This window comes from Aethalodelphis obliquidens, unplaced genomic scaffold (genome assembly GCF_003676395.1).
Source record: "Aethalodelphis obliquidens isolate GAN/ISIS:26980383/991018 unplaced genomic scaffold, ASM367639v1 scaffold12, whole genome shotgun sequence".
NCBI lineage: Eukaryota > Metazoa > Chordata > Mammalia > Artiodactyla > Delphinidae > Aethalodelphis > Aethalodelphis obliquidens.
In genome coordinates this window covers 36,396,381-36,412,289 of record NW_020837956.1, presented here as the reverse complement: position 1 = coordinate 36,412,289, position 15,909 = coordinate 36,396,381, and positions in this window count along the sequence as shown.

Here is a 15,909-nt window from a genome sequence, read left to right as displayed (position 1 = left end):
TTACATATGGCCCTCTTTTATGCATTTTCTGAAAGGAGAAGTGGGATATGCCAGCTCCTCTGCTGTGTTTGAGTTACAAGGCCCCATTCCACTGGGATTTCTTTAATTGGCACGTTTACATTCTCCAACGGGGTGGAGTCTTGTGAAAATGTAAGATAAATTACAGAGAAATAAATAGACTAAATATTTGGCATATCTGAGTGTCATGTGTTAAATTGCAGCCTAGCCGTGTGAGACTTCCCGGGCTGGGTTTTCTTCTCTCTGAGTCTTTGTTCTGCAGACAGAAGGAACTCAGTCTCTCTGTCCACCCAGCTGGTCACCTACGAGTCGACCCAGAGAAGTGGAGAGGGCACGGGCTGGAAACAGACTGAACTGGATGTGTCCCTAGCTCAGGCCCTTACTGCCCGGCCATGGTTTCCTTACTGTAAAGCAAGAGTAGAATATCTGGTCTCCCACGCCACACAGCAGTCGGGTTCTGGAGTTTTCCTCCACTTTTTCTGACTCCCTCCCCTCTTCTATTTCAAGCCAAAGTGTCTCCTTTCTGCCTCAACGCCTCTGATTTTCATTTGACTGGGAGCAGCCCCAGAGCCACGAACCAGGAGCCATTGGGCCTGCCCTGGGTGACGCCTGCTCTCTTCCTTCCTGCCCTCCCCAGCGCATGGAATTTCCTCCAGGACACTGCAAAGAGCTCTCCCAGAGCCAGAGACACCCAGCTGGGGGAGTGATGCTGAGCCAGGGTTACGTGACTCCCACTGGCCCCCAGGGAGGTGTAATTATGCCATCAAGTTCTCATTGGCTCTGCTTTAAGGGTAAGGAGGCTGCAGCCCAGAGAGGTTGTTCAACTTGTCCAAAGTCACACAGGTCGTGTTCTAAACCAGATCAGCTGAATCCAAAGCCCCCATTCCACACTGCTCTCCAAGGACTCGATTCCTCTGGCCGGGGTCTGCCTGGGTCTGTGGGAAGAGCCCAGAAGGCACCCCAAGGAGCCCGTCTAGACCTTGGAAATACAGCTGCTCTCAAAGCTAAATTCGAAGTCAGTCTATTATGCACAGTCTTCTTAGAGGGAGAACAGCTCCCAGGCCTGTAGGACCTAAAGGAAGCTGAGTGAATGCTGTGAGCAAAGGAAGGGGCAAGCCCGCTGTGTGGTCCTTGGTGGTGGGGGACCAGCCGTGTTTCCTCTGGGATGTGGTGCATCTGAGTCGTTTGGAGTGCTGGGGGACAGCCCCCCAGGTCTGCTTGCCTCTTGGGAAGTGCTCACCTGCAGGAACAGAGGAGGGAGGGGCAAAAGCCTGGCCAGGTCATCCATCCACTCATTCAGTACTATTCACTGAGCCTTGGCTACGTGTGAGGGACGGTTCTGGATTCTGGAGGCAACAATGGAATGAAGGGAGGGGAGTTTCTGAGCTCACCCCATTACCTGTGCTGGGATTTCCCCCAAAGCCCCAGGGTGAGGGGCTGCAGTGGAAGAGAAGTAAAAAGGGAATGGGCAGTGGTCTTGGCCACAACGATAGGAGGTAGAGCCTGAGCTTCAGCAGCTTGGAGGGCCGGGAAGCCCACACCATTGCAGCGAGCAGGTGAGGGCGCTATGCCGGGTGCCCTGAGACCCCTGGGTCCTGTGACCCTGTCCAGAGAGAGGACTGGGAATACTGCATCTCTGGGAGAAAGTAGCCCAGTCCTTGTCACACCTCAGTTGCTCGAGTCAGTAAAAAAAAAAAAAAAAAAGGCTTCTTGGTTTATACATCAGTCTTATGAGTCTGGCTAATGTGAGTTTTCCCTGCAAGCCAATCTGTGTTCTGGTTCTGGCACAGCAGTGAGCTGGGTCAGCTGAGGGGTAAATGCCACCTCAGGAGGCTCTTGGAGGACAGTAGCAGCGTCAGCCACCAGCCACTTAGCAAGCAAGAGGTTATGTTTGGTTCAAACACAAAGATTGTGAAGCCCAGTGGTGAAAAGCCAGATGAATTCTTGTCACCCCAGCTTTTCCCAAGCCTCTGCAGCCTGGGCTGGGGCGGGGGTCATGATGTGAGCTGGATGCAGGGGACGCGGGTTCTATTTACACACGTTCTCTTGGTTGTCCCTCCTGTGGGCTGAAAATAAGTGCTGCTGGGGGCTGAGTCATTCCTTCCTTCATACCTGGGCTGCTTTTCCAGCACTTTTTGAGCACAGACCTGCTGTATGCGGGATGTTGCCCTGAGCCTTGTGAGGGAGAGGGAGGTGAATCCCACCCAATTCTTGCCCTCGAGGCCCTTGGGGTCTAGAGAGACTGAGGGGGCCAGAGAACCAGTTTCTTGGGTGAGAGGCAGGGAGTGTTGGTCCTGCCCTGGGCTTACCTGTCTCCCTGCTGTTTCTGGGTTTCCTCACTCCAGAGGGTGGGCACTGCAGGTGGATCTCCATACGTTCTATAAATTTGACATTTAGTCTGTTCTGAAACGAGGTTCTGGGTTACATTCTCTTTGGAGGTTTTGACAGAATGCACAAGGAGCTAGATTAAATTAAAACAAAATTGCAATCGCTCAGTTAATGACTGTGACAATACAAATAATTTGCAACCAAATTAATGCGATATTAGGTCTCATCATTATTCTAATTATCTTCGCACAGCAATACAGAAACAGTTGTTTGGGGAGGAACAATTCATTACACGGGAGAACAGAGTTTTGGGAAAGTCTCAGAATTTCCTTCTGTGATCTGAAGAGGGAGAGAGTGGCGCTAAGGTTTCTGAAGTGCCTGTCGTGTGCTAGGACGCAGGGGTGACAAAGAGACAGTCCCTGCTCTCGGGGAGCACCCAGCTCACATAGTGGGGACAGCCATAAGTGACTGTAAAGTGGTGTGGCCTTGAGAGGAAGAGGGCCATAGGGGAAGGCTTCCTGGAGGTGGCGGCATTGAGCTGAGCCTGGGCAGACAGTAGCATCCACTGGGTCTTGTCCCCCTTCTTGCCTCCGTTTTCTCTGCAGCTGGCTTCAATCCGGCATTTGTCCCCTCTTCACCTCCGAAATGCTCTTCTCACGTGACCTTCACATTGCGAGATACAGACGGGCCCTCGGTCCTCATCTTCCGTGACTTCTGCTGTACCTGCTCCCAGAGGCTTCCATGGCCTTCGGGGCTCCCCCCAGCATCGCTGGCCCCCTTCTCTGTCCCCTCTGCTGGGTCCTCTTCCCTTCTGGACCTCCGAACACCTGCAGGCACCGGGCTGAGCCTTTCCCTCCTCTCTGCCTCATCTCCTGGCTCCCCCAGTGTCCCGGACACTCACCTTCCAGTCCTGACCCTCCTGACTGCCGCGCGCAGGCACCTCACTATCCGTACAGCACCTCCCTGCGTGTAGGGTCTAATACACATTTCTTAAGCCAGATTTTGTAATACAGAAAGGTGCACATGGCTTAAGAGCCCCGCTGGATGCCTTTCCACAAAGGGAATGCACTGGGGAGCTGGCTCTGGGATCAGGGAGAAGGAAGCCCCTCCCGGCCCCTGTGGCCTCAACACACAGGCATGGCCACGTCCTGACTCTGTCATCTGAGATGGGTCTTTCCTGGCCTAGTACTGAATATGAATGGAATCACAGGGCATTTGATCTGGCATATGTCTTCTTCGGCCCAGTGTCACGTTCATGGGACTCATCCACGTTTCTGTGTATCTGTAGTCCATCCTTTTTGTTGCTGTAGAGAGTATTCCACTGTACGGATACACCACAGTTGATTCATTCTACTCCTGCTTAGCATTTGTGCTGTTTCCATTTTTAGAATTATGAATAATCCTGGTAGAGGGGGCTGATGGCTCAGTTTTACTCCTTACTCTGCAGGGACTAGCTTGACGTGGTCGGTGCGGGGGCGGTGAAGTTGAACACACGTGTGTTAACGGGACCCGCAATGCCCTGGCCTAATGGAGGGCCTGCTGTTGGCATCTCAGCACCATGGCTGGCCCTTTTACTTTAAATAAAGGAGTGCACGAATTAACGAAGAGATAAATGAATGAATGCATGGATGCATTTCAGAAAAGGACATTATTGCCTGTCGCCTTGTGTCAAATACTGTGCTGGCCGTTTCCATAAATGTTACCACAGTTAATCCTTGGAGATGGGGGATTACCTTGACTTTATAGATGAATAGGAGATTCAATGCCCAGAGCTTCCAGGTCATTTAGCTTCTCTGGGCTCAGTTTCCCCATCTGCGAATTGGCAACAGTAGATCTCAGCAGGTGGTTGAGAGAATGAGTACGTGATATACACAAAGCAGTCAGCATAGTCCTGGCACAGACAAGGGCTTAATAAACTTGCTTGTCATCTTTTTTTTTTTTGCGGTACGCGGGCCTCTCACTGTTGTGGCCTCTCCCGTTGCGGAGCACAGGCTCCGGACGCGCAGGCTCAGCGGCCATGGCTCACGGGCCCAGCTGCTCCGCGGCACGTGGGATCTTCCCGGACCGGGGCACGAACCCGTGTCCCCTGCATCGGCAGGTGGACCCTCAACCACTGCGCCACCAGGGAAGCCCTTGCTCATCATCTTTATGGTTCAAGGTCATGAGCTTGTAAGTGGCCAACTCAGGATTTGAACCTGTGAACCTTACATCATCCCACGGCATGATTTCCACCACTGGGGAATGGGAGAGTGAAGGCGGGGTCTTGGCTGTATCTTTCCAGCCTCCTCTCTCCCGAGCTTTGGGACGTGGGGGGGCTTGTGTCCGAGCCACCTCTGTCCCCTCCCTGCCGTAATCTGGGCGAGGATTAAGCAGATCAGTTTAGACTCAGCCCTGGGATCTGGCGCCCTCCCTCCTCTAAACTCTCTTATCCAGAGGATGAGATTAGTACACACTCGTGGGATCTCCTCACTAATTTCATTTTCTGTGTCTGGAGTAATAGGGCCTCTTGAACTATCAGGCTCATTTAAATTCAAATAACAACCAGATTAGCATGTGACTGGAGTTGGGGCCCTAGGCTTTGCTCTGAGCAGGCCTGGCTGCTCCCAGCAGAGGGCATGGCGGGTGCTTCCAGAAGCAGCCTCCTCCAGCACCAGGTCAGCCAGCTGTGACCAAGCTGAAGCCACTGGGACCCAACCCGGGCAGGCCCCTCTCCAGCACCTTCACCTCCGGAGAAGCCACTAGGAATTAGAACAGTGACCCATAAAGAGCAGTGCCCCTGGGGGCCCGCCCGGTGGAGACCTTAGCCCCTTGGATGGGACAGCTTCTGGGCTTCTTCCATGAATTTGTCATTTATATCACACTCTTGGGCCAAGCGATGCATGTCAGTTTCAAATGGGGATCAACTCTGGTGCTACTTTTTAGTGACATCTGGTGCTAAGAGGTGAGGGGGAGCAGGTGACATTTTCAAAGGGTTCTGTGGCTCCAAATAGGACAGAACCACTTCCCTGGTGAGTGATGATTCCTTAGTTCAAGCTTGAGTGTTTGAAGAGCTGTGAGCTGTGGTTGCTCTGGGTGCCGAGACAATAAGCAAAAGCTTCCCGGCTGTCTCTTGCTCAGCCCTGAGAGACCCCAGGGGGCGGAAGCAACACCTGAGGGACCCCAGGAGGACACTGCAACACCCAAGAGACCCCAGCAGGACACTGCAACACCCGAGGGACCCCAGGAGGACACTGCAACACCCGAGGGACCCCAGGAGGACACTGCAACACCCGAGCGACCCCAGGAGGACACTGCAACACCCAAGAGACCCCAGGAGGACACTGCAACACCCGAGGGACCCCAGGGGCCGCGGCAACAGCTCACTCTTCCTCGCTGCTTGCCCTTCAGTGGCAGGGAGGCACACCGAATTCCTTGTTTCTTCCTTCGCCTTGACGGGCAGTGTTTGCCTAGTGTCTACTCCTGTCTGTGATTCTCAGGAGACTGAGGCTACCCTCCTTGGGGCTTTTCTCCTATTCAGTTCCACAAACAGCCCCAAGCCAGCCTCTGTGCTGGTGATACTGAGATCAGACTCAGGGTCTTTCCATGAGGATCTCACAGTCAGGTGGGCTTGGAGTGATGTTTTCCAAATCAGGATTTTACTAGTGCAACCAGAAAAAACAGCTCCAGGAGGAATGAGATTTAGACTTCACTGGAGTGAAACGGTTCAACAGGCTTCTTTCCTGCAGGACTGCTCAGAGCCTTTATTGGCCACAGAAAGGTATAGGTTGGGGCATTTCCCAAACACACGAGGGCAGGACCCTCACTGCATGCATACCATGTAGCAGCCTGGCCCAGGCCCTTTCCTGGCCCTGTGAGGTGGGCAGCGTCATCTCCATTTTACAGATGAGGGACAGAGGCGCGAAGAGCTGAGGAACTTACCCAGGTACACGGTTCAAAAAGGAGCCGAATGACAGCCGGAAATCCCTCGCTTGGACTGGTCTCCCTCAAGCTGCTGGGCCTACAAAGTTGTTGGTTAATGGGATGGTACGGACTCGCCCTTTCAACGGCATGGGCTCTCTGAGTCAACCAGGCTGCTGTTTTGTTAGGATTGCAGACACAGCGTTTGGGGGACAGGGGTGACTGATACCACATGTGAGCCCTGGTCCAGGAAGCAGGGGACACAGGATGAGTCTTGGCTCTGCCATTTATTGGCTGTCTGAGATGAACTAGCTCCTTCTGGATCTTGGTTTCTCCACATGGAGATAAAGGACCCCCTCTGTGTCCCCACGGAAAGTTCTGGCAACAGTTTCCGCGGCCTGTCAACAATTGGATGCGTGCGCCAGTTTAGTGGGGAAAAACGATGCTCTTTAGCTGGCTGGAAGCCTTTACTTTTTTCTGGCCAAGATGACTGTGTATCTCAAACCAGCTGTTTGGTCAGCATGAGGCAAGCACACCTGCAGGGAGACTTGTTTCCGAGTGGAGGCTCTGCTTGGACTTGCCGCATGACCTTGGGCAGGACGTCTCTCCTCTCTGATGGCGAGGACTCCATCTTTACAGTGAGGCATCTGGGCTCCAGCATTTCATGACTGGGGTTCTTTAGGCCCTGACTAATGGCCTGTGGCTGCAGCTGCCCAGGCCTGACGAGGGAGGGGGCCTTGGGGCATCGCCACCCCCAGGCCGGCACATCCCAGAGGCAGGTGCGCTCGGCCCGCTGCTCCCAGGAACAGCCGCCAACGGGCGAGAGGTGGGGTCCTGGCCGGGGAGAGCCAGCGGGACCTGCTCTCCTACAAGCAGGGCTCTGGGGTCCAGTACTTCTCAGCTAAGCAGGTAATTGTGTGTGCTCTTTGTTCCCCACACAAAGGAGCTCTCAGAGAACTTCCGAGAGCCTCGGCTTCCCGGCTGATTTGATTTTTTTTTCAGAACTGGAGTGTGAAAGCCAGGCCGAACCTGCCTAATTGTGCCTGTGAAGGCTATTCAGAGAGACCGTTCTTGGAAGGAAATCAGGACAATTAGCTCTTGGCTGTGGGTAGAGGGGGGAAGCGAGCTAATCACGGTGAATGTCAGCCTGTTCCCGGGGGAACCAAAGGGCACAGAATTGGGAGAGGAGATAGGAAAAAAGCAGGGCGTCTGCCCACCTGCCTCCGAGGGCTGGGTTCACCCATCAGGCGGGAGCAGAGGCCAGGCCAGGACGGGGAGAGATGGGGAGCGCTCACCTCAGACTGCTGGGGTTGGTTGTGCGGCCTTGGGCAAGTCACTGAGTCCCTGGGGTCTCAGTTTTCCTGAGACTGCAAAACAAGCGCTGTGCAAAAGGACCAGATGGAGCGCATCCATCATGGAAACGGCAGGTGGGAGCTGCAGGGTCCAGGGCAGACGGTGCCGGAAGGGCCTGAGGAGAGGGCTCCCGTAGCCAAGCGCAAACCCTGGTCCTCTGGCCACTTCCCGGCTAGCTGCTGTGTCCTCTCCCTCCCCTCCCCCTCCCAGTCTTCTGCCTGGACCAGAGGAAAATTTCTAATTCTAAAGCAAGTGCCTTGGGCGATTGGGATTGACATGTACACACTGATGTGTATAAAATTGATGACTAATAAGAACCTGTTGTATAAAAAAATAAATAAAATAACATTCAAAAATTTTAAAAATAAATAAAGCGAGTGCGTCACTAAGCTTCCAAGTCAGAGAGGTGGCAGTTTAAATCTCAGCTTTGCCTCTTCTAGCTCTGTGGCATTAGGGACGTTCCTTAGCCTCTCTGAGCCATTTCTTAGCTAGATACGTTGTCGTACGCAGTGGCCTGACACCCAGTGGGTGATGAATGCTCGTTGTTGCAGCCACTACATCTGGAAACAAGAGTCCATGCAAACTCATTTTCCCCGTAATGAAAGCTTGTGTGAGTGTGTAGCTATTTAGACAGTGTTTCAGAATAGAGGATGTGCTTTTCTACCTTTTTTGAATGGAGTCCAAGAGAAGCAACAGAGTGTTAGAGCACCAGCGTTGTGGTTGGACGCCTGAGTCTGCATCCAGGTTCCACCCCTCACTGAGTGTGTGATAATCACTTTGATCCCCAGTTTCCTTGTTTCTCAGAAGAGATAACTAGATCACACCCGCTTCATAGGTGAGTTATGGGGATTAAACTCGTTGCTGTACTCAGAACAGGGGCTGACGCTTAGTAAGTGCTCGATAAATTTTAACATCATCATCATTATTATTTGATGGCTCGGGGTCACACTGTAAGATCCACGTGTGCCAGCAGGCAGTGTGGGGATGAATCTATTCCCACGTGGCTGAATGAGAGAATCAGGGCTCAGGGTCAGCCAGTGCTCACGGGCAAGGCCAGCAGGCTGACATCCGTTTTCTTGGTCTATGCTGGACCACATCAGTTGTTAACTGTTTTGAATACCACCCCTGGAGAGAAGAGACAGACCCTCAGGGCTATGTCCAAATGCAGGGACTGAGGGGACAGATGTGAGTGTGGCCAGCAAACTGGCCCTAGAGGTGACCCAGGCCTGCTGTGAGGAGCCCCGGGCCCTGCGGGGGTCCTCTGGCCCTCACAGCCACTCCCCTGGTCCCCAGGGGTGAGAATGAAGCTGCTACACCAGCCTCAGCTCTTTCACCCGGGCGCGTGGGGACAGGCTGCCCCAGCCACGGGAGGAAGCTTCCTCGTTTTATTCCTTTATCCTTTCGCTGCTCCTTGAATAAAACGCCTTGTGTTTTCCCCACTCAGAGGGCAGCCACTTTACTCTTCTGGTTACCTTAATCTCAACACTTTGGGGGAAATTTTGGAGCTCGCCATACACGTTTCCCAGCGAGCACCTTCATGGAATCCTGTGGGATGAAGTTTTCCGCGGGGAGCAGGGCTGAGACCAAGTGGTGGTGCCTGTGGGTTCACAGCCCCATAGCTGATGTCCCCAGGACCCTGTTCCATCTGGGGAAAAGCATGTGCAAAGCTAACTGGGCTGCCAACACCACGCAGGGGACCCACTGTTCCTGACCCCAGCCCCTCGTTTAGGACCCAAGAGAGATAAATAGTGTAACGCCTACGTGAAATAATGGTTTGAAGCAAGCTCTGCAAACAGCACTGTGCCAACAGGCCCTCATGGTTATATGACTAGTGTCCTCTCCTGGGTGACCAGGGTGGCGACAGAGCTGAAAACACAACGTATGAGGGATGGTGACGATGTCAGGGAGGATTCTTCCCCCGAAGAGGCCTGGCCAAGATGCACGTGACCCATTGGACTCGGTGCATGGTTGGGGCAGTGTTCACTATGGGCCATGGGCCGTGGGCCTTGTGGTTTCTCCTTCCCTGTTGCTGGACTCGAGTACAGAAGCCCTTCCACAGTCCGCAGTGTCTGAAGATGGGAAGGGCAGTGGGCAGCGAGGAGGGAGCAAAGGCAGCGGGGCTGGCTCGGGGGCCTGGCGGCCTTCCACCTGTGGGCTGTGTAGCGGGGTGGCCTGGAGAAGACGGAGCCCTGCTTGGGGAGCTCTGTCCACCCAAGCCTCTCCACGTACCCTCCCCGCTGCCTACCTGCCGGCAACACAATTCTGTCTTAATGCCTTTTCAATAAAGCCTTAAGGATGGCAAGCCCCATTTCCCAAGCAGAGCAGAACGGTCATTTTACACTTCATCTAATTGACGAAAATTGCTCCTCTAAATTAACCAGGCCTTGCTTGCAGAGCTGAGGGTGGGTAGTGAGACCCGGAGACAGAGCGGCTGGCCGGGGAGAGAGGCACGGGCGGTGCGGGGCAGCGGGGTCTGGTCGGAGCCCCGAGGTGCGGGCTGCTACCCCTCTCCTTGGCCCTGCTCTCCTTCTTCCCCCCCGCGCAGCTGCATTCCCCCCCTGCCCACCCCCCAGGCTCCTGCTACCCTGCTAACCTGTGTCAGCCACTGGCTCCTAACAGGCTCTGTCCCTCCCTGGACACCAGGCTGTGACCATTTAGGGCCTCTGTCTTGGGGTTGGCGAGGGTCAGGGACACATCCGTTCACTGCGTGGCAAGTGGGTGAAATGTTTGGTCTCCTTTAATCCTCCAAACTGCTCCAAGAGCTAGATAATTATGATCCCATTTTACAGCTGAAGAAACTGAAGCCTGCTAGGAGGTGCTGAGGACCAAGGCTCACCCTGCTGACCTGGAGCCCAGGCCTGTCCACCGCCACACTCCTGCCCTGTGGGGCTGGGAGACGTACCTTGCTGTTGTGTGTTATCTTCCAAACCCTGGCGGAGTGCGCGCTGCGCCCCGTAGCGCTCTGAGCATTTCCCACGCGCACTTGGTTAGGAGGAGGCTGTTTGCCCAGAGTCCAGGCCTTTCCCACCCGTGAGGCCTGGATATTTGGGGGAGGATGGCTTACCTGGGACTGCACGAGGAACACCTCTCCCTTTGCTGGGGGCCGACGTCAGCAGGAATGAGAGCTGTGCCTTCACGAGCCGGCTGTAAAATTCTGTCTGGTGCACGTGTATTGACACCTGTCAGGGAGGCCTGTCACAGCCTCTTTCAAGCAGGGCTCAGGTTCCACCTCCCCTGTGAAGTCTCTGCTCTCCGGCCTTGCCTTCAGCTCCCCTGGAGCATCTCCCTGGCTGTGAACTTGGTTACGGGCAGGTCCCTCCACTGTGCCCATCACCACTGAGTCTCACTTGCCTTTTCCCAGGTCTGCCCCAGTAGTATGCGCTCAGCAAATGATCGTTAGAGGAAAGGGTAGACAAATTAAGGAATGAATTAGCAAGTGAGTGAGAAACGAATGACTGGCTGTGAATGGATCCCTCAGCTGGGTTGGGAGGAGTCTTCCCTAGGCATCCCCGCTCCCCTTTGCTCCTGGACCCCAGCTGCCAGATACCTACTGGCCCTGCTGGCTCCAGGGGGCCGGACAGACACCTCCTCCGTACCCAGGCCCCAAAAAGTAAGTGCGCGCGCCCTGCACAGGTGGTCGCAAGACCGGGCAGGGCAGGGTGTGGAGTCCTCCTGGCCAGCGGTGTGTGTCTGTGGGCTTGTGTTCAGGGGATAGGGTGCAAACCAGGCCGCGAAGGCAGTGGTCCCGCCTTGCTGATCTCCTCCACTGACGAGCTGTACGTAGCCAACACAAGACCCAGCCGCTGCGGAGGTCCTCTTTCCCTTGGCTTTTCCTGCCTCTTGGAGGAACTGGATGCAGAATGGAAGCCGAGAGCTTGGGCGGGAGGCTGGGGGAGTGCGACAGGGCGGGGCTGGTGGTCGGGGAGACATGGCTGCCACCAGAGTCCACCCGATGTCCCCAGGCCACCCGGGTCCCCAGGCCACAGCAGAGCAAGGCCGGCTGTGCGTTGTGTGGGAAGGCAGGGCCCAGCCGTGCAGGCTGGGACGGGAGAAGGCAGGCTGTCTGGCTGCTGCGTGAGGCTGGACAGAGATGGGAGAGGCGGGATCAGGGCCAGCGTCCCGGCCCCAGAGGCAGTGTGCTCCCTCCCAGTGTACTGCGTTTATGGCCTGCCCACTCCCATTTTCCAAAGTGAAGATGATTGTGGCTGTTCTGATTTCTCTTCCCACCCGAGGCCCTGTTTCTGCGCGTTTACTAAGCCCCTTGGCCAAACGTCTGTTCGCCCAGAGGAACTGTCTCCGGGGTTTTCTTGGAGACAGCTCTGAAAGCAACACATCGAACGGTTGGGAGGAAAAACTCACTCTACGGGTTTGGGTTCGGTGGTTGGGGCCTGCGAATTTAACTGACAATGGACAGATGAACAGGAGAAAAGATAGCTATATTCACAGGCATATAAGCGCACGAAAGAAGCGGCTGGAGGTAGGGGTTTATACACCTAACTGATTAGGGGAAGGGGAGGGGCAGGAAGGAAAAATGAGTTTATTTAGGAAAGACGTACAGGCTTTAAGGGATAAGACAGCTTGATGCTTGTTTATGCAGGTGGTCTCCTGTCTTCTTCTGGAGGGAAAACTCCCCCAGGGAAGGGATTTATGGCAGCATCCCTCCCAGAAGCATCTGTCTGTAGTCAGGTAACGGAAACTCCGAAAAGACTTCTTTCTGTACCTGTTTATCTGTTTCATTCTAGTAAGCAGTCAGCCTTCCGGGCCCATGACGCTGAATTCTCTTTATAAATTCTCAAGTCGAAGCCCCCTTTTTAGGTATAGTTGTACATATGCAGCAAGAGGGAAAGATGTATTAGATTAACTGTTGGGTCCAGGATTCCTCTTAAGAAAGGCACTGTCTTTGTTCCCAAGGATGCCCTCATATGCCCTGTGGAGGCCTAATGTCCCTTCTCAAGAGAGAAGACGGAAAAATGCTCTGCATGTGACGGGTCTGGTTTTTGTGGCAGAGACAGTAGCACACTGTGGGTGGTCCAGGCTGGGGCGAGGGAGAGCGGAGACCAAGGCCTTCCCAGCAGAGGACATGCTGAGACTGGCGCTGTGTGCTGCTGTTTTGAACCTTGCTGGCATGGCCCTGGTGCACATGCCCTTTTCCAGAGTGCCCTTGATGTCCAGTGGCTCCTGAAGGCTGTGTAGATGAGCTTGAAGTTCAAGTTCTCTGAGCTGAGTTTCGCACCTGGATTCCTGAGAGATGGAAGCAGGATCCTGGAGGGCCCAGGGGTCTGAAGCCTTGAACTTCGGGAGAAGAGAGAGATGCGAGTCAGTTTTTCCCAGCTCCTGAGGCCCCTCGGGGCCTTGGCTAACATCCAGTTGACAGATATTGGGTGCCCCCCACCCCTGCTGAGTGTAACCCAAAGTAAGTGAGACCAGGGGAGCGGCCTCAGCCCCGCCCTACAGGCTGCCAGCCCAGCTCTCTCCCACGGGACACGGGAGCCCCTCTGATCCCTCAGGAGGCGAGCGCCCTGAGTCCCAGGCTCAGACAGAATTCCGGGCGGGAAGGGGTGAGGACTGCCTTTCTCCGCAGGCTTCCCGGCTCTAAGGGGGGCTCAGGAACCCCCCAGACTCCCCGGCTGGGATTTCCTGCGCCTGCCGGGACCCCTTGTCACTCTTTCCACCTTCCAGAATGACCCATCTGCACTTTTCCCAGTTAACGATCACATTTCCTCCTTGGCTGGGACCTGGAATTTGTTTTGGAGGCCGAGCAGGTGGCTGCGACATAGAGCACGTGAATGTATCATGATCAGGGAGTCGGCTGGCTGATCGGAAACACACGTCCTCCCTCCCAAAAAGGGGCCGTGTGGCCAGGTTGCTGAATGATTCCTTCACTGGCTTTGATCTCAGCCGGGAGGGGAAGCAGGCAGCCCCCAGCCCAGCCCGTGGGCGCTGGAACCAGAGGGGGAGTTTCAGTATGAGTCACTGATGCCGGGAGGGGGAGCTGGATGGGCTGTGTTGTCAGTCTTGTTTCCCTGTCTGGGGTGTGTGTGTGTGTGTGTGTGTGAGAGAGAGAGAGAGAGAGAGAGAGAGAGAGAGAGAGAGAGATGCAAGGAGACGTCTGGGCGGTTGATTAGCTCAGCTACCCTCAGTGACTGCAGTCAATTTGGGCCTGTAATTGGGACAGACACAGGCCCTGCTGTGAGGTGGGTCATTTAAGGCCTGGGTCTCTCTCTCTTCTCTCCCTTCTCCTTCCCTCCAGCCTGCCTTCCTGCTGGAAGGAATAGTGAGTCTGCCACGTGCCTCTGAGCAGCAGAGAGAGTGCTCCCTCCCATCTATGGCCCCTTGAAAGCACAGGAGATGAACGCCTGATTAGAAACCAGATGCCAGAAGGAAGGTGTTCCCAAAAGCCAGTGCGAAGTGAGAGACCAGGAGAGACAGCCTCCATTAAAGAGTCCCCCTAGCCACAGGCTGTACCCAAGGACCACAGGCTGCTCTGAGATGCGGGGCCCAGGCCTCATCAGGGGAAAAGAGGTCACCTAGAGCACCCTGTGTCCTGAGCAGATCTGTGTGGGCCTCCAGCGGGCTCAGAGCCCGGGCGGAGAGTCTGCAGGGGCTGCAGTGGGGCATGAGGCCCAGCCCCTCCACGGCTCACACGTGCCTGACTGGCCTTCTCCACAGAGAACCTCAGTCCTGTCTCCCCCAGGGCTGTGGAAGGGACCAAGGGAGGCAGTACAGAATAGAGCTCGGGAAAGGGTGGAAACAGCTCTCTACAGGGAAGATGCCCTGAAGCGGGAACGGAAACCGGCGGGCCCAGCGACTCTGAATGGGGAAGCTGCGATCCGTGTGCTCTGTGGCCTCCGTGGTCTCGCTTCCAGTCTAGCCCCCAAGCCCCTTTTGCCGGATTTGGCATTTTTACAAATGGTCTTAAAGATGCGCCTGTCCGTGAAGTGGGCAGGGGCTGGGCAGGCACAGGCTGGCACCACGGCTCTCCAGATGTGGCCTGTGACGCTGACAGGCCTGAGCAGAGGGGCGATTCGGGAGCCACGGAGGAGCCATCCTGGGCATCTTGTCCGGAACAATGTCGTGACGTCCCGGGTCCCTGGAGGACATTCCCATCGCCTGGGGATCGGAGCAGGTCAGCTAGTCAGAGGCAGGAGCGGTCACGGACACTTCCCCAAGGCCACCATCACTCAACTAGTTTTCCTCATTAAAGAAAGTTGTGTCACCTGCGTGTCAGGCTCCGACCGGACACGGACTCTCGGTGGCAAACAGAACAGAAGCCTGGGCCCTATGGACTATCGGATGAGAGGAGGGCACAGGAGGCTCTGAGGGTGTCCCTAGCCTGCTGGGGCCTGGAGAGCTCAGGAGAAAGTCCTGCTGCAGGGTGTCTGCCGGCTCGGAAGGAGGCCTGGAGGAGGGCCGGGGCTGTGGCTACGGGGAGCCACGCTGCTCCAGGTTAGGCGCCAAGGCCCGAAGCTAAGCATCACGGCTCCTTTGAGGGATGAAAATGTCCTCCAGTGTGACTATATTGAGAGAGAGGCAAGCTGAGCTAACGGGGCCTGAGTTCCAGAGCCAGACGAACCTGGGTTAGATCCGGATGCGACCACTCACTGGCCGTGCGGCCTTGGACAAGTGGCTTACAGTCTCTCTGCTGTAAGGGGGGAAGCCGACCCCTCCGTCATGCCATTCTGGAGGGTCAGAGGTGAGGAACGCAGGCCGTCACCACACTGGTTCCCTTGGGGCCCTGCTTTCCCCCCTCCTCTAGCGTCTTCCAGGACCGGAGGAACCAGGGTGGGTGAGAGCAGGAGAGGGGCTCTGCTTCCCCTGCTTGTCAGCGACAGATGGGAACCCGGCTCAACCCGGAGCCTGAGGAAGACACAGGGAACGTCCTTTTGTTTTTAGTTCAGTTTTGTGAGTGGAGTGCTCCTGGGGCCGATAGATTTTTTCCAGTAATGAAATTGTAGAAAGGATTGAGTTATGCCTCTCGAGCTTTAAAGGACAATCTGTGCCCTTTCCCTGGCCCTTCCGGCTAGACCAGCAGATGCTCACTCCCTGTGCTGAGGTCAGGACCCCTGCCTTCTTTCTTCTGAGTCGCCGGCACGGCCCCTAGAATGTCATCCCATGACAAGGAGGCACTTGGGGTGTTTGCTTTGTGACTGCACCCAGGACTGGAGACGTAGTTTGCCAAATGAAATGTGCGGCCCCGTGTTCAAAAATTATTAAGGATTTCAAGATGGCGACAGCGAGCGTTAAAGCAGGTGCAGGGCCCTCCGGGCTGCCTGGGTTTAAAGCCAGCTCTACCACTTACTAGAGTTAAGTCCT